At 44.2% G+C, this 18,914-nt stretch overlaps 1 protein-coding gene across 1 annotated transcript in view; it reads left to right on the top strand.

Moving 5' to 3' along the window:
- Nucleotides 1-1,912: 1,912 nt before the first annotated feature.
- Nucleotides 1,913-18,914, top strand: part of LOC126473702 (uncharacterized) — a 109,824-nt gene continuing 92,822 nt past the window's right edge. Inside the window, exon 1 of the mRNA XM_050100942.1 lies at nucleotides 1,913-2,018. The gene's annotated coding sequence lies outside the window, so the exon portion shown is untranslated. The remainder of the gene's footprint in view (nucleotides 2,019-18,914) is intronic.

Consider the following 18,914-nt stretch of genomic DNA (forward strand, 5'->3'; position numbering starts at 1 on the left):
AACAGAATCGAAGAGTCTGACATATGGCTCCATATAGGATGTTCAGAATTAAGTAAACTGATAAGATATGAACTGAGAGGGTTCTCCGCACAATCGAAGAGTAAATGAACATGTGGAAAATATTGACAAGAAGAAGGGAAAAGATTGTAGGACATGTGTTAAGACAAATTATTGAGGACATTGGATGCAGGTGTTGCTCTGAGTTAAGAAGTTGACTCGGGGAGGAATTCGCGGCGAGACCGGTAAAACCAGTCTGGTGTAGAACGGATTGTTTTAAGGCTCCATTATCCCGAGTCAGCCTATAAAACAAGCACTTTTTGATATTCATTTTGGAAGAACTAAGCAATCAACGTAAATCTTTTTGCACATTACTTATTGATTCTTGGACAACATTTTATGATTTTTTTTAAAGAAATCCAGTCATCACTAAGTTGCTCCGTCCAAAAGGATATGTTTCCATGACGGAAGTCCTGCAGCCCGCAAGTCTTATCTGAAATCAAGAAACAAACACGTTTGATAACCTTAGGCCGCACAGCGTCCATTACAGTGCACAGCTGTTAACGGTCACTTCTTGGGCGTTTTCAGTCAGAACTGAGGCCATAAATGCACAGTCGACAGCAGAGGGCACTGCCTATTGGGTTATGTACTGCGTGCATTTGCAGTCTCATGTCTGACTGAAAAGGTCGGAGAAGTGATCATTAACAGCTGTAGACTGCAGTGAAAATCATGATCCACAGCGTTAATCTGTAGGATATTGTACACGGACTAATAGTACAGTTTTTTCGTATTTGACAAAATAATAAAATGACGGAAGTATGAAATAAGTATGTAGATTTGTCGTGTATTTTTGGTCACGTTTTTTGCGATCACTAACAAATAAAATAAAAAAAACAGCCTATCACTCCTTGCGGACATACCCGAGGAGTAATTCAGCTAAGTTTCAGACAAATATCTTCATTAGCGTGCCCGCAGTCCATTCCGTAAGCTTGCAATACACTATACTTCAAGCTGGTGGAATGGATTGCGGGCACACTAACAATGATTTATTTTTGAAAATTGGCTGACTTACTCCTCGGGCATTTCAGCAAGACGTAGTAAGACACTTTTTTAATTTAATTTATTCAGTGGTGTAGCGAGGAACGTGACTGAAAACAAACGGCAGAACGACATTTTTGTTTGAATCTTCCACCATTTTATTATTTTGTCAAATTTCAAAAACCTGAGGTATTAGCTCGTGTGCAGTGTCCTGTAGATTAGCCCTGTGGTGCATGATTTTCACCGCAGCGGACAACTTTTAATGGTGACTTCTCTGGCTGCAGTGGGCACCCGTTGTTGGTGCTGTGCCCAGCATGCACTTGCAGCCTCATGACTGACTGAAAAAGCCAAAGAAGAAACGGCTGTCCACTGTAGTGGACACTATTCAGCACAAGGATAAGATTTCTTTTTTGTTAAATTTCAAATAAGATTTGCATACTGCAGGGTTTTCGTAATGGACACCCCTCGTTCTGGACAGACTAACTTTGACACCTAGGATAGGGGGCTGAATGAGGACAATTTTTTAAAATATATCAAAAAAATGTTCTCCAAGAATCAATAAAAATAATGTGGAAAAAGATTTAAGTTGATTACTTCATAAGTGTTTTCGAAAATATCTCTTATATTATTGGCTAACTGAGGAGAATAGACCCTTAAATCTATTTCAACGGTTGTGATATGTTAGGGGCTGCTGCTGATCAACGCTCCTGCAGGCGTTTGGGTTCCTGTGATGTGGTGGCCAGGGGCGCGAGAAGGTTGGGCAATGTCGGATGGGGCCATCAGCGGCTGGCGACGCAGCGTCCGGTGGCGGCGGCTGTGGCGGCCCAGACCTCGGCCAACCGCGGCCCCCCGGCGCCGCCCCCGCCGCCCCCACCGCCCCCGCCGCCCCTCGTCAGCTGCTGCGCCGCAGTCCCACACTCCGCCTCCGCACCAGCGCCACGCTCGGCACACCGCTTCCTCGACATCTCCTGCTGGAATTCAGCGTAAGTAAGATTTCACTGCTATGTAACTGTTTCGCACTGTAATGGCAACCTAACTGGCAGAGGCTGGTTTTTGAGTGCCCGCTTGCAGTTAACAAAGAAGACTAGTTCCTACCTTCGTTGTAGTCTGTAAATCGCAGTTCACCGGAGGATAAAGATTTTTGGCACCAATAAGAGGTGTGTTCAAAAAGTCTACATCCACATCCAAACTCTGCAAGCCACCTGACGGTGTGTGGCGGAGGGTACCTTGACTACCTCTATCGGTTCTCCCTTCTATTCCAGTCTCGTATTGTTCGTGGAAAGAAGGATTGTCGGTATGCTTCTGTGTGGGCTCTAATCTCTCTGATTTTATCCTCATGGTCTCTTCGCGACATATACGTAGGAGGGAGCAATATACTGCTTGACTCTTCGGCGAAGGTATGTTCTCGAAACTTCAACAACAACCCGTACCAAGCTACTGAGCGTCTCTCGTGCAGAGTCTTCCACTGCAGTTTATCTATCATCTCCGTAACGCTTTCGCGATTACTAAATGATTCTGTAACGAAGCGCGCTGCTCTCCGTTGGATCTTCTCTATCTCTTCTATCAACCCTATCTGGTACGGATCCCACACTGCTGAGCAGTATTCAAGCAGTGGGCGAACAAGCGTACTGTAACCTACTTCCTTTGTTTTCGGATTGCATTTCCTTAGGATTTTTCCAATGAATCTCAGTCTGGCATCTGCTTTATCAACAATCAACTTTATATGATCATTCCATGTTAAATCACACCTAATGCGTACTCCCAGATAATTTATGGAATTAACTGCTTCCAGTTGCTGACCTGCTATTTTGTAGCTAAATGATAAGGGATCTATCTTTCTATGTATTCGCAGCACATTACACTTGTCTACATTGAGATTCAATAGCCATTCCCTGCACCATGCGTCAATTCGCTGCAGATCCTCCTGCGTTTCGGTACAATTTTCCATTGTTACAATATCTCGATATACCACAGCATCATCCGCAAAAAGCCTCAGTGAACTTCCGATGTCCTCTACAAGGTCATTTATGTATATTGTGAATAGCAACGGTCCTACGACACTTCCCTGCGGCACACCTGAAATCACTCTTACTTCGGAAGACTTCTCTCCATTGAGAATGATAAGCTGCGTTCTGTTATCTAGGAACTCTTCAATCCAATCACACAATTGGTCTGATAGTCCATATGCTCTTACTTTGTTCATTAAACGACTGTGGGGAACTGTATCGAAGGCCTTGCGGAAGTCAAGAAACACGGCATCTACCTGTGAACCCGTGTCTATGGCCCGCTGAGTCTCGTGGACGAATAGCGCGAGCTGGGTTTCACACGACCGCCATTTTCGAAACCCATGCTGATTCCTACAGAGTATATTTCTAGTCTCCAGAAAAGTCATTATACTCTAACATAATACGTGTTCCAAAATTCTACAACTGATCGACGTTAGAGACATAGGTCTATAGTTCTGCACACCTGTTCGACGTCCCTTCTTGAAAACGGGGATGACCTGTCCCTTTTCCAAACTTTTGGAACGCTACGCTCTTCTAGAGACCTACGGTACACCGCTGCAAGAAGGGGGGCAAGTTCCTTCGCGTACTCTGTGTAAAATCGAACTGGTATCCCATCAGTTCCAGCGGCCTTTCCTCTTTTGAGCGATTTTAATTGTTTCTGTCTCCCTCTGTCGTCTATTTCGATATCTACCATTTTTTCATCTGTGCCACAATCTAGAGAAGGAACTAGAGTGCAGTCTTCCTCTGTGGAACAGCTTTGAAAAAAGACATTTAGTATTTCGGTCTTTAGTCTGTCATCCTCTGTTTCAGTACCATTTTGGTCACCGAGTGTCTGGACATTTTGTTTTGATCCACCTACCGCTTTGACATTAGACCAAAATTTCTTGGGATTTTCTGCCAAGTCAGTACATAGAACTTTACTTTCGAATTCATTGAACGCCTCTCGCATAGCCCTCCTCACACTACATTTCGCTTCGCGTAGTTTTTGTTTGTCTGCAAGGCTTTGGTTATGTTTATGTTTGCTGTGAAGTTCCCTTTGCTTCCGCAGCAGTTTTATAGCTCGGTTGTTGTACCACGGTGGCTCTTTTCCATCTCTTACGATCTTGCTTGGCACATACTCATCTAACGCATATTGTACGACGGTTTTGAACTTTGTCCACTGATCCTCAACACTATCTGTACTAGAGGCAAAACTTTTGTGCTGAGCCGTCAGGTACTCTGTAATCAGCTTTTTGTCACTTTTGCTAAACGGAAAAATCTTCCTACCTTTTTTAATATTTCTATTTACGGCTGAAATCATCGATGCAGTAACCGCTTTATGACCGCTGATTCCCTGTTCTGCGTTAACTGTTTCAGATAGTTCGGGTCTGTTTGTCACCAGAAGGTCTAATATGTTATCGCCACGAGTCGGTTCTCTGTTTAACTGCTCAAGGTAGTTTTCAGATAAAGCACTTAAAAAAAGTTCACTGGATTCTTTGTCCCTGCCACCAGTTATGAACGATTGAGTCTCCCAGTCTATATCCGGCAAATTAAAATCTCCGACCAGAACTATAACATGGTGGGGAAATCTACTCGAAATATTTTCCAAATTATCAAAATGGTTCAAATGGCTCCGAGTACTATGGGACTTAACTACTGAGGTTATCAGTCCCCTAGAACTTAGAACTACTTAAACCTGACTAACCCAAGGACATCACACACATCCATGCCCGAGGCAGGATTCGAACATGTGACCGTAGTGGTCACGCGGTTCCAAACTGACGCGCTTAGAACCGCACGGCCACATCGGCCGGCTCCAAATTATCCTTCAGGTGCTCAGCCACAACAGCTGCTGAGCCAGGGGGCCTATAGAGACATCCAATTACCATGTCTGAGCCTGCTTTAACCGTGACCTTCACCCATATTATTTCACATTTCGGATCTTCGTCAATTTCCTTCGATACTATTGCACTTCTTATCGCTATAAACACGCCTCCCCCTCCACTTCCCAGCCTGTCTCTGCGGTATACATTCCAATCTGAGTTTAGCACTTCATTACTGTTTACATCTGATTTCAGCCAACTTTCTGTCACTAGTACTATATGGGCATTGTGACCGTTTATTAATGAGAGCAGTTCTGGGACCTTTCTACAGACGCTCCTGCAGTTTACTATTATCACATTAATATTATTATTCCCAGTTTCATTTTGCCTACTCCTACCTTGCCGCGTCTCAAGAGGCGTCTTGTCGGGCCTAGGGAGGGAATTCTCTAACCTAAAAAAACCCACATGTGCACTCCACACGTACTCCGCTACCCTTGTAGCCGCTTCCGGCGTGTAGTGCACGCCTGACCTATTCAGGGCGACCCTACATTTCTCCACCCGATAGCGGAGGTCGAGAAATATGCACCCCAGATCTCCGCAGAATCGTCTGGGCCTCTGGTTTAAGCCTTCTACTTGGCTCCAAACCAGAGGACCGCGATCGGTTCGGGAACGATACTACAAATAGTTAGCTCAGATTCCACCCCGTGAGCGAGGCTTTCTGCCCTCACCAATTCCGCCAACCGCCTGTACGAACTGAGGACGACCTCTGAACCCAGACGGCAGGAGTCACTGGTGCCGACATGAGCAACCATTTGCAGTCGGGTGCACCCAGTGCTCTCTATCGCCGCCGGCAGGACCTCCTCCACATCTCGGATGAGAGCCCCCGGCAAGCAGACAGAGTGAACACTGGCCTTCTTCCCCGACCTTTCCGCTATTTCCCTAAGGGGCTCCATCACCCGCCTAACGTTGGAGCTCCCAATAACTAATAAACCCGTCCCCCCCGTGTGCCTGTTCGGACCTTGCTGAAGGAGCGGCCACATGTCCACTTACAGGCAGAGCGGGCGATGACACACGGCCAGCTTCCACATTGACCCTCCGCCTCGTGCGCCGCGAACGCCGCTGAACCCTCCACTCCCCTTGGGGAGAGGGTGGCCCAACCGCGCCCGGTACCCTCGAAGATGTCTCGACAGCAGGGACAGTGGGTGAAGCATGTAACACCTGGGGTGTACCATGCGACGCACCAGACTCCCCACTGCCGCTAGACTCCGAGGCAGCAGCCTGAAGACGGCTGACCGCGGCCATCAACACGTTCAGCTGTTCGCGAACAGTGGCCAGCTCCTCCTGCGTCCGTACACGCCAGTCACACATCCTATCCATCCTAAGAAATCAATTTACTGTAGAGAGTTAATCAACTTTTAACTAGACTGCTAATTCACTAAAGGCGGCTGATATTTGACTAAACAGCGGTTGCTAGACACTTCTTGTAGAAAACAATGGAAATAGCACTACCTGTCTCTGGACTGTATTGAAAACAAACACTAGCACTACTGGCACTATGGTTGACTAAAGAAACTCTCTGACTGTATTCAAGACAAACACGAAATCTATGGAACACTATTACTAGCACTTCATAATTAAAGCTTCCTAAAAGCTAAAACACACGGAAGAAGAAGTAATAGGAATTTTTTAATTACCTGGGCTTTATGCAACCTATTATTAAAATTTGTGTTTTAACTTTTTGGTACACATGTTACTGGTGCGTGTTTGCCTTTTCAGTCGTTTTGAATATTTAGTTCTGTTTGACAGTCCAAAATGTTATGTGTTTTCGAGTCCTCTGAAAATTTTTAATTTCGAAAAAAATGGTTCAAAGAATTTGCATTAAATATTGCTTGAAAAATAGAATATAGTTCAGCACCGCATTTTAAATGTTGACTGTGGTCTTTGGAGGATCTACTATGAGTAAGACAAAAGTTTACGAGTACTATAAACGTTTCGAAGAGGATCGAGAAGATGTTGACGACGACGACCTCCCTAGCACATAAAGGAGTGACGACAATGAGGAAGAAGTGAAGGAAATGCCTCTGAAACATCCACGAATTACCATCAGAGAGGTTGCTGATGATGTCGGCATTACCTTTGACACATGCTAAGCAATTTTTTTCGGATGTTTTGGGCATGAAACGTGTAGCAGCAAAGTTGATTCCGAAATTGTTGAATGTCAGCCATAAACGAAGCCTTATAGACATCGCTAAGAAAATGAAGTCGACAACGACCCAGAACTTCCAAGAAGAGTATAACGGATGAGGAAACTTGGGTATACAGGCCCAATCGTCCCAACGGAAACTGCCTGAAGAGCCAAGACCGAAAAAAACTCGACAACTTCGATAACATGTGAAAGTACTTCGCATTGTTTGCATAGTTTACAATGAGACAGTGCATCCTGAGTTCCTGCATTATGGTCGTTCGTTCAGTAAGGAACACTACCTGGAAGTTATTGGCGTTTTGTGCGTGAATCATCAGTTCTGTTAAATTACCTTCCTGTTCCACTAACAAATTCATGAGGCCACTGTTACAAACAACTGTGAGGCACCAGTAGCGTCTCTGAATGTATCCTGACAATTAACTACTGAAATTCTGCTCTGATGCGTGCTTTTTTAAATTTAAAAAACATGAAAATGGATGTATATCTTTAACTTTGATTGTAAGCCCTTTAGTCCATTTGTGATGACTTAAAAGGTGTTCATATTAGGATAGCTACGTTTAGTCTGTGAGGTTATTCTAGTTGAGAAATTGCAACACGTCTCATAGATGGGATTTGGAAGAAATTTAGATGAAACAGTGACATCATGACGTTTTTGACTCGGTTCTTAGTCGGTTCAATGGAAGAAGGACTGCTCATCCACGAAATATATCCTTGTTTGATCCCTGTTTTAACACATTTTTAACTTCCAGCGACCGATATATACAGCGTCTACTCCTCCAAAAGTTGAGAATTTCTTTTCCCGCGTGCGGGTGTAGCTTTACATGCCAATATTTACTCCTACTGGCCTTGGTTACGATCGTGGTGAATTTCAGGACCATTATTAGTGTTTACTTTTCTACGATGACTAAGCCATTACAAACAAAGTACACACCCAAAGGATAGGAAAGGAAATAGGCCGCATTTTTTCCAAGAGAACCGCGCCTGCATTGACCTTGGCAGATCCACGAAAAGCACAAAAAGCTTTGATCTATGTGGTCGGGCGCAGTTTTCAACCGCCGTCCTGTCGAACGCCACTGTACTCTCTCAAAACCAGCACAATGTAGTTTGGCAGAGGGATTTTCATCGTACACTGACAAAAAAATAACACCAAGAAGGAGTTGTGAGACATAAACCGAAGTGATAGGCGTGTTTCTACATCTGAAAGCTGACGTCTATTCTAATTTCCTGGTAGTCGCATAAGAGTGGAACTAGTAGCGACACCACCATGATGCAAATACGCACTGTGACGGTCGGGAGCGTTAGTCAACTCTGAAACTGGACGTAGAGTTGGTGTTAGTCAAGAATCCCATTATCAACGACTCAGTGAGTTTTATTAAGGTCGTTTAATAGGGCTACGAGCAGCTGGATGTTCCTTCCGCGAAATTGTAGAAAAACTTGGTAGGAATGTAGCCGGTGTACGTGACCACTGGTAGCGGTGGTTATGGGAAGGTATCGTCACACGAATACCGAGTACTGGACAGCCGTTATCGAGAAGGAAGAACCTCGTGTTCGTCGTATGGCTGTAGCGCATCGTACTGCGTCTGCAGCAGCAATTCGAGCAGCAGTTGGCACCACAGTGACACAACGAACTGTTACAGATTGGTCACTTTGAGGACTGCTTGGAGGCAGATGCCCTGTATCATGCATTCCAGTGACCCCAAACCATCGTCGTTTGCAACTTCAATGGTGTCAAGCGAGAGGTCATTGGAGGGTGGAATGGAGGCTTTTTGTGTTTTCTGACGAAAGCTGGTTCTGCCTAGGTGCCAGGGATAGGGATGGCTGTGTGTGAGCGCCTGCAACCAACGTGCCTAAGGTGTAGACGTATCTACACTCCTGGAAATTGAAATAAGAACACCGTGAATTCATTGTCCCAGGAAGGGGAAACTTTATTGACACATTCCTGGGGTCAGATACATCACATGATCACACTGAAAGAACCACAGGCACATAGACACAGGCAACAGAGCATGCACAATGTCGGCATTAGTACAGTGTATATCCACCTTTCGCAGCAATGCAGGCTGCTATTCTCCCATGGAGACGATCGTAGAGATGCTGGATGTAGTCCTGTGGAACGGCTTGCCATGCCATTTCCACCTGGCGCCTCAGTTGGACCAGCGTTCGTGCTGGACGTGCAGACCGCGTGAGACGACGCTTCATCCAGTCCCAAACATGCTCAATGGGGGACAGATCCGGAGATCTTGCTGGCCAGGGTAGTTGACTTACACCTTCTAGAGCACGTTGGGTGGCACGGGATACATGCGGACGTGCATTGTCCTGTTGGAACAGCAAGTTCCCTTGCCGGTCTAGGAATGGTAGAACGATGGGTTCGACGACGGTTTGGATGTACCGTGCACTATTCAGTGTCCCCTCGACGATCACCAGTGGTGTACGGCCAGTGTAGGAGATCGCTCCCCACACCATGATGCCGGGTGTTGGCCCTGTGTGCCTCGGTCGTATGCAGTCCTGATTATGGCGCTCACCTGCACGGCGCCAAACACGCATACGACCATCATTGGCACCAAGGCAGAAGCGACTCTCATCGCTGAAGACGACACGTCTCCATTCGTCCCTCCATTCACGCCTGTCGCGACACCACAGGAGGCGGGCTGCACGATGTTGGGGCGTGAGCGGAAGACGGCCTAACGGTGTGCGGGACCGTAACCCAGCTTCATGGAGACGGTTGCGAATGGTCCTCGCCGATACCCCAGGAGCAACAGTGTCCCTAATTTGCTGGGAAGTGGCGGTGCGGTCCCCTACGGCACTGCGTAGGATCCTACGGTCTTGGCGTGCATCTGTGCGTCGCTGCGGTCCGGTCCCAGGTCGACGGGCACGTGCACCTTCCGCCGACCACTGGCGACAACATCGATGTACTGTGGAGACCTCACGCCCCACGTGTTGAGCAATTCGGCGGTACGTCCACCCGGCCTCCCGCATGCCCACTATACGCCCTCGCTCAAAGTCCGTCAACTGCACATACGGTTCACGTCCACGCTGTCGCGGCATGCTACCAGTGTTAAAGACTGCGATGGAGCTCCGTATGCCACGGCAAACTGGCTGACACTGACGGCGGCGGTGCACAAATGCTGCGCAGCTAGCGCCATTCGACGGCCAACACCGCGGTTCCTGGTGTGTCCGCTGTGCCGTGCGTGTGATCATTGCTTGTACAGCCCTCTCGCAGTGTCCGGAGCAAGTATGGTGGGTCTGACACACCGTTGTCAATGTGTTCTTTTTTCCATTTCCAGGAGTGTATATCTGGAGGTACGGTCCGGGGGGGGGGGGGGGAGGGGTGCAATTATTGTCTGGGGTGCAGTTTCTTATCACAGCAGGAGCACTCTAGTGGTTATCCCACGCACTCTGACTGCCAATTTGTTCGTCAGTCCGCTGGTTTGATTTGTTGTGCGGCCATTCATTAACAGAATTCCAGGGCGTGTTTTCCAACAGGCTAATGATCGCCCACATACCACGATTGTAACCGAACATGCTCTACAGAATGTCGACATATTACCGTTGCCCACTCGATCACCAGATCTGATTCCAAACCAGCACGTATGGAACATCATCGAAAGACAACTCCAGCGACATTCATAACCAGCAATAACCGTCCCTGTATTGGCCGACCAAGTCCAACAGGCCTGGATCTGCATCCCACAAACTGACATCTGGCACCTGTATGATACAAAACATGCACGTTTGTATGATTGCATTCAACATTCTGACGATTTCACCTCTTATTAATGTACCAGCATTCCACATTTGCTATTTCTTTATCCGCGCCTACGTTGACCTCTGAACTTGCAGCGTTGATCACTTAAATATGTTGCCCAGACAAATTTATTCCCGAATTAACTATATTCTACATTTATTATTTGTTGGTATTGGTTTTCTCCGGCAGCATAGAATGATTTTGCTAAATGGGGACAAACAGCTGGAAACCATCTCTGACAGGAGAAGGAGAAAGGAAGGTCATATTTACATACGGACGGAAATGCATTCCAAGGGAGGTACATGCACTTGAAGGTAGAGATAACACATGGGAACACAGCAGGCGACAGGGAATGTTCTGTCTGTACTAATGTTTTTGGGGTATGGTGGCGGCGAACCATCAGCACCTCAACAGCCTCAATGTGTGATCGGGATAAATATTGTCGAGACGCCTCTGCGAAGATGCGGAAGTGAGCTAGATCACCACCATGCAGTTGGTACATTGCACTTCGTACAACTAAATGCGGGAGAGGGAGGGTCGCCCACAGGAACAGCAGATAGCCTTGCTTGCAAAGTGTCGTGGAAGGTTAATTGCCTCTACAAGAGTCGATGTGTTAGCGTGCGGGAGTGGACGACACTTTCTCCTGAATGTGAAGCTAAAACACTAGTGCAGACAGATCAGTCCCATTTGCCTGTCGTGTTCTCATGGGTGCTTTCAATTATTGAAACTAACACTTTTAAAGATCTCTTATCTCCACCTTCAAAAGGGTGTACTACACCAGAAACGCATTTCGGGGACATATGTCCATACGATCTTTTTTACCCCTTATACTCTCAGGGAGCGTTACTTGCAGTTTTTCTTTATTTAGGAAAATCAGCCGGTGTATCAAATCTTTCATCTATGTTAAGCCATATTTACACTGCCGACTAGCAGTCTGACTCACACCGAACGGCTCATTATCACCCTTTAAGTGCAGCAAGTACAAGTGACTCAATTTTTCCGGCACACTGTTCTACACTTGCATACGCGCATATCTCCCAGTATGTGGTAAGATATGCCACTTCGTATTTCTAAAAGAAAAAATCAAAATAATACTGAAATTTATTCCTGTGCATCCTTTTGTATACTTCGAGGACCTTGGTTCCTTAAATCTGATTAGACTGCTCTGATTTGTGAGACACGATTGAATTTGTACGGAATTCGTTGTTCGTTGCTAATGTGATGTTTACTGTAGTGTTTCTATACTAAGTAATGAAATAAATTACAGCGAATATAATGTCAACAGGCAATACAAATTTCGCTACGGATTTTGGATTTCCACGGTACTGAGTCAGTTAAGGGTGGTGCAGTGACACAGTGGTGAAGTGTTGGACTATAGGTCCACGGGTCTCGTGTTCGAACCCCTGTCGGTACTAGGGTTTTTCCCTGTCACCATTTCTTTCACCCGGGGGAGTGTTCTTTGATGTTAAGAATGCCAAGTTTCACAGCGGTTTAGAATCCAGTCCCCCAATGACTGGCTAGATAAGTCAGCTGAAGCGTCGAGAGGATGCAACGGCATACCACCATCAACAGGACCACACCTAGTAAATCACTGTGATGTTCGAACTGTCTTCGTATTAATAACTGTTTTACTTTATGGCACTCATTGACTTGGTGACTTAAATTACAGAAACTGCGAGTCCCTTTTTACACAAGCTGATTTCTGATCAAAAGCGACTACTCGATGTGTGTGCACCTTCCGTGCCTGCGTGTAAATCCCCAATCAGTCACGACACGAGTGTCTCTACGACGTCAAAGATTTATACACTGTGCCGAGTGTGACGTTACAAATATCCGAGTATGCTGCACATTGCGCATGTGTAGGGACAAGGGACTATGGCAGCTTCTGCTAACACCGGAAGTTAACCCGTTTTTCCTACCTCGCTTCTGTTATAGAAATGGTTTTGTCCTATCCTCTCTTCTTATGCTTTATCGTGTTGTTTGCCAGGTTACTGCATGTGGAGCCGAAACCGCACTCTGATGTTCGTTAAGCACGCACCTCAATAATGACACGGTATGCAGCCGTCCACGAATATGTGAATAGTACCTGAGCAAAAATTAGGCGATTATGCGCCTGGCAGGTACGGGACCAGTCAGTGATGAGTCCTTTAAGATGTTAATGGCTGATGAATGTCCAAGCTATGTTCGAATTTAATACAGCGCTTCTTTTCAGAAAACTTGGGAGGGGGGACAATGGCTTCTCAGTTACCTAAAAATGCTATTCATTTTATTTTCTTATTTCACGTCTATCCTCCATCTTCTTAATAGTCTATCATTTTCAACCTTCTCATTTTCCGGTAAGCAATCGCTTAACGCGAAATAGTTTTTCTGACTGCCGTGCATAATGCTATCGGTGTTCTATGCGTAAAACTTGCAAGTTTGTAAGGTATGTACGGACTGAGTAATTGTAACCAAAACGTTTCTCCATTGCGACTGTAGTAAACAAAGGTTTCCAGAAATTACTGCAAGCGGTCGCCGTTTGTGATTCTTCAGTTTTTATTTACCTCGACCGGTTTACAATCGCCTGGCAACTCATCATCAGATGCCACGAAAATAGCCAACCCATCTTTTCACAACTTTGGTTCACATAAACTGTGACAGCTACTCTTGCTACTAAATAGGGCAAACAGGAAGAAACTTCGAAATTCGATGCAATGAACACATTGACGCACTCCATTTAATAGATGTAAATAAATGAACTTTTGCAGCACACCTAGTGTAAAATATCATGCAATTTCGACGAAAAAACAAACCTCCATTTCAAAAACACTGTAGATAAAGGAACAAAGATGGACCTTCCGGAACAAATACAGATTTTCACCACATAACAATAACTCACAACACAAAATCTTAAACCAACAGATTTACTCAGCAACTAACTCATTTTTGAAAGTTTTAAGGGATCTTCGAACTTGTAAAACTACACAACCCAGGAAAAAATACTACACACACACACACACACACACACACACACACACACACACACATGAAATCCCCTCCCTCCGTATACCCCCCCCCCCCCCCCAAATGCCCACATAACTCAATATTTAATTATTATCATCCAAACGCTAAGCACTAGTGTTTCATTCATTAACAGTAATAAATGCTTCTACCCGTGGTCTAGGTGTAGCGTCTTTGATTCATAATCAAAACGTCTTCGGTCCCGGGTTCGATCCCCGCCACTGCCTAAATTTTGATAAATAATCAGCATTGGCGGCCGAAGACTTCCGGCATAAGAAGTCCGCCTCATTCTGCCAACGGCCTTGTCAAAGAGGGCGGAGGAGCGGATAGAGGTTCAGGGCACTCTCTTGTCCTAGGGGTGGGAAATTGCTCCTAAAGGCGGAAGAATCAGCAATGATCAACGACATGAGGATGCAGAAGGCAATGGAAACCACTGCATTAAAGACACGTAACGTGTATCCACAGGACATGTGGCCTGTAATTGAAGAAGTGCCATGATGATCTCTGCATTGGCAAAAGATTCCGGAATAGTCCCCCATTCGGATCTCTGGGAGGGGACTGCCTAGGGGGAGGTTACCATGAGAAAAAGATTGAATAATCAACGAAAGGATAATGTTCTACGAGTCGGGGCGTGGAATGTCAGAAGCTTGAACGTGGTAGGGAAACTAGAAAATCTGAAAAGAGAAATGCAAAGGCTCAATCTAGATATAGTAGGGGTCAGTGAAGTGCAGTGGAAGGAAGACAAGGATTTCTGGTCAGTTGAGTATCGGGTTATATCAACAGCAGCAGAAAATGGTATAACAGGTGTGGGATTCGTTATGAATAGGAAGGTAGGGCAGAGGTATGTTACTGTGAACAGTTCAGTGACCGGGTTGTTCTAATATGAATCGACAGCAGACCAGATCACAGTATAGTAGTGATTAAGAGTAGGCTGAAGTTCAAGACATTAGTCAGGAAGAATCAATACGCAAAGAAGTGAGATACGGAAGTACTAAGAAATGACGAGATACGTTTGAAGTTCTCTAACGCTATAGATACAGCAATAAGGAATAGCGCAGTAGGCAGTACAGTTGAAGATGAATGGACATCTCTAAAAAGGGCCATCACAGAAGTTGGGAAGGAAAACATAGGTAAAAAGAAGGTAGCTGCGAAGAAACCATGGGTAACAGAAGAAATAGTTCAGTTGATTGATGAAAGGAGGAAGTACAAACATGTTCCGGGAAAATCAGGAATACAGAAATACAAGTCGCTGAGGAATGAAATAAATAGAAAGTGCAGGGAAGCTAAGACGAAATGGCTGCAGGAAAAATGTGAAGACATCGAAAAAGATATGATTGTCGGAAGGACAGACTCAGCATACAGGAAAGTCAAAACAACCTTTGGTGACATTAAAAGCAACGGTGGTAACATTAAGAGTGCAACGGGAGTTCCACTGTTAAATGCAAAGGAGAGAGCAGATAGGTGGAAAGAATACATTGAAAGTCTCTGTGAGGGTGAAGATTTGTCTGATGTGATGGAAGGAGAAACAGGAGTCGATTTAGAAGAGATAGGGGATCCAGTATTGCAATCGGAATTGAAAAGAGCTTTGGAGGACTTACGGTCAAATTAAGGCAGAAGGGATAGATAACATTCCATCAGAATTTCTAAAATCATTGGGGGAAGTGGCAACAAAACGACTATTCACGTTGGTGTGTAGAATATATGAGTCTGGCGATATACCATCTGACTTTCGGAAAAGCATCATCTACAGAATTCCGAAGACGGCAAGAGCTGACAAGTGCGAGAATTATCGCACAATCAGCTTAACAGCTCATGCATCGAAGCTGCTTACAAGAATAATATACAGAAGAATGGAAACGAAAATTGAGAATGCGCTAGGTGACGATCAGTTTGGCTTTAGGAAAAGTAAAGGAACGAGAGAGGCAATTCTGACGTTACGGCTAATAATGGAAGCAACGCTAAAGAAAAATCAAGACACTTTCATAGGATTTGTCGACCTGGAAAAAGCGTTCGACAATATGAAATGGTGCAAGCTCTTCGAGATTCTGAAAAAAGTAGGGGTAAGCTATAGGGAGAGACGGGTCATATACAATATGTACAACAACCAAGAGGGAATAATAAGAGTGGACGATCAAGAACGAACTGCTCGTATTAAGAACGGTGTAAGACAAGGCTGTAGCCTTTCGCCCCTACTCTTCAATCTGTACATCGAGGAAGCAATGATGGAAATAAAAGAAAGGTTCCGGAGTGGATTTAAAGTACAAGGTGAAAGGATATCAATGATACGATTCGCTGATGACATTGCTATCCTGAGTGAAAATGAAGAAGAATTAAATGATCTGCTGAACGGAATGAACAGTCTAATGAGTACACAGTATGGTTTGAGAGTAAATCGGAGAAAGACAAAGGTAATGAGAAGTAGTAGAAATGAGAACAGCGAGAAACTTATCAGGATTGATGGTCACGAAGTCAATGAAGTTAAGAAATTCTGTTACCTAGGCAGTAAAATAACCAATGATGGACGGAGCAAGGAGGACATCAAAAGCAGACTCGCTATGGCAAAAAAGACATTTCTGGCCAAGAGAAGTCTACTAATATCAAATACCGGCCTTAATTTGAGAAAGAAATTTCTGAGGATGTACGTCTGGAGTACAGCATTGTGTGGCAGTGAAACATGGACTGTGGGAAAACCGGAACAGAAGAGAATCGAAGCATTTGAGATGTGGTGCTATAGACGAATGTTGAAAATTAGGTGGGCTGATAAGGTAAGGAATGAGGAGGTTCTACGCAGAATCAGAGAGGAAAGGAATATGTGGAAAACACTGATAAGGAGAAGGGACAGAATGATAGGACATCTGCTAAGACAGGAGGGAATGACTTCCATGGTACTAGAGGGAGCTGTAGAGGGCAAAAACTGTAGAGGAAGACAGAGATTGGAATACGTCAAGCAAATAATTGAGGACGTAGGTTGCAAGTGCTACTCTGAGATGAAGAGGTTAGCACAGGAAAGGAATTCGTGGCGGGCCGCATCAAACCAGTCAGCAGACTAATGACAAAAAGAGAAATAAATGCTTATTGACCAAAAAAAAACCATGTCAAAGGTAATTTCACTACCAAAACTGTAGACGAAATATCATCCCAAACTCATAGTCTGATAGGTTTTGTAAACAGCACGTCAATTTTGCAATTTGAGTACATGCTACTTTTGTAATAATGACTGCAGTATAAACCGATATGTACTTACTGTCGCCAAAGTGCAGCGCGAGCGCTGAGCAAAGTAAGTCTCTGACCCATTCAAAGTCCTGTAGGTGACTTGCCTACAACAAATAATTGCATAGCCGTCCGGTATAATGTATTAACGAAAAAATATTTATTCGCAAAAACTCACAATGAGAAATAACTAAAACAACAGAGAAGTAACAAAAACTAGGAGACTCTGTAGTCTTACGGCAAAGATAAAAAAACAACACATGACCAGAAAGAAACTCTCGCGCACTTTTGTTATCACTTTGCACCAGACATTAAAATATCACTGCCACAGTCCTTAAGCACAACTTTAGTCTTGATCTTTGGTTTATTTACGTTTCGTAAATCACATGGGTGTTGCTACTTGTGACCATGTTTGTGAAGTGCTGTTCAATTAATATTACTGGAAAACAACCGTCATGTTTTCCAGAATAATGAGTGCACCAGAATTAAACCAACGCATACTAATATTAGATGTTTATTTGTGAGGCTGTGCTCAGTAGTTGCGAATTTCTCGGGTTCCCGATTTTTAATGTGCCGTTGGTATTCTGCACAGAGGTCGGAAACGGCACAAAAAAATGGTTCAAATGTCTCTGAGCACTATGAGACTTAACTTCTAAGGTCATTAGTCCCCTAGAACTTAGAACTACTTAAACCTAACTAACCTAAGTACATCACACACATCCATGCCCGAGGTAGGATTCGAACCTGCGACAGTAGCGGTCGCGAAACGGCACAAATTGATAGATCAGTGTCACTAATATCTGTAAGTAATGCCTTTAAACCCATTCAGTGCCGTCACATTCAGTGTTTACATGTTTCATTTTTACATCTTGCCACAGCTATTCAACCCGCACAACGCTCCAGGAATGCAATAAATGTGTACCAACTGATGATGAATCACTAGGCGAATTGAAACTAGTCAAATAAATAAAATTTGCTTGCAGTAAATTCTAGAAATCTTTACTACTGTGATTAACAATATGATAATAACTGATGTTATCTGATACTGATTTTACTTATGCTGGTACACTTTAATAAAGGTAAAACTTGTTACAACTGAAGTAAAACTATTGTTGAGAAGTGATTGCTTCTCTATTACAATGAAGGAGACTGTTGGCTTGTTTTCTAAGTTGGCAACGAATGTGATACTAAGTGACAGCCATTTGGAACGCGATTTATTGTTGGATATAAAAAGATATTTTAACGCTTCATTATAATGCGAAAGAATATCACGAAATTAAAAGTCGCGTTTAATTGAAATCAAGAATGTTTAAGAATTCTGTGGTTTCTGAACTGGGCGACGGTTATGGTTTTTAACAATTTCTCTGGCTCAATCCCATGAACAACAGGTTGCCATCTGAACACACACGTCAACATCACTGATGCAAAGCGCTGTGTTGGCACCTATGTGAAAAGAGTCTATAGCACGTGGACATTGAATTCTTGTGAAAAAATGTGTAGCACCTTCTAATCTTTATAGATGATTTAGATAGCAGTTGAAGTTTCACAGAATTTTAATTTTCTGTTGTCCGTGGAAAGGCAAGCCTTTGCGCGAATTCTCTAAAATCTTTGGGAATTACAGTTTATTTTCAGCGAATAACGAGTCTCAGTATTTTCCTAATAAGAATGTATCCACAGCACTTCTAAAGAAATGGGGACAAGGATGGGTTTTTACAGTCGCGTCTTTGAATAGTTGGCTGTAGTAAAGCAGTGGATCTTCAGAATGAACTGCTACTTAAATAGTGGCTTTTGTTGAAAACCAAAGGAACAGTTCCTAGTTTAGTTTGGAAATCCTAAGAAGTTCAGTCAGAATGGATAAGTGGATGCGATGAAATGGTCCTCTCCTGAAACGGAGTATAAATTAATGTGAAACA

This window comes from Schistocerca serialis, chromosome 4 (genome assembly GCF_023864345.2).
Source record: "Schistocerca serialis cubense isolate TAMUIC-IGC-003099 chromosome 4, iqSchSeri2.2, whole genome shotgun sequence".
Classification (NCBI taxonomy): domain Eukaryota; kingdom Metazoa; phylum Arthropoda; class Insecta; order Orthoptera; family Acrididae; genus Schistocerca; species Schistocerca serialis.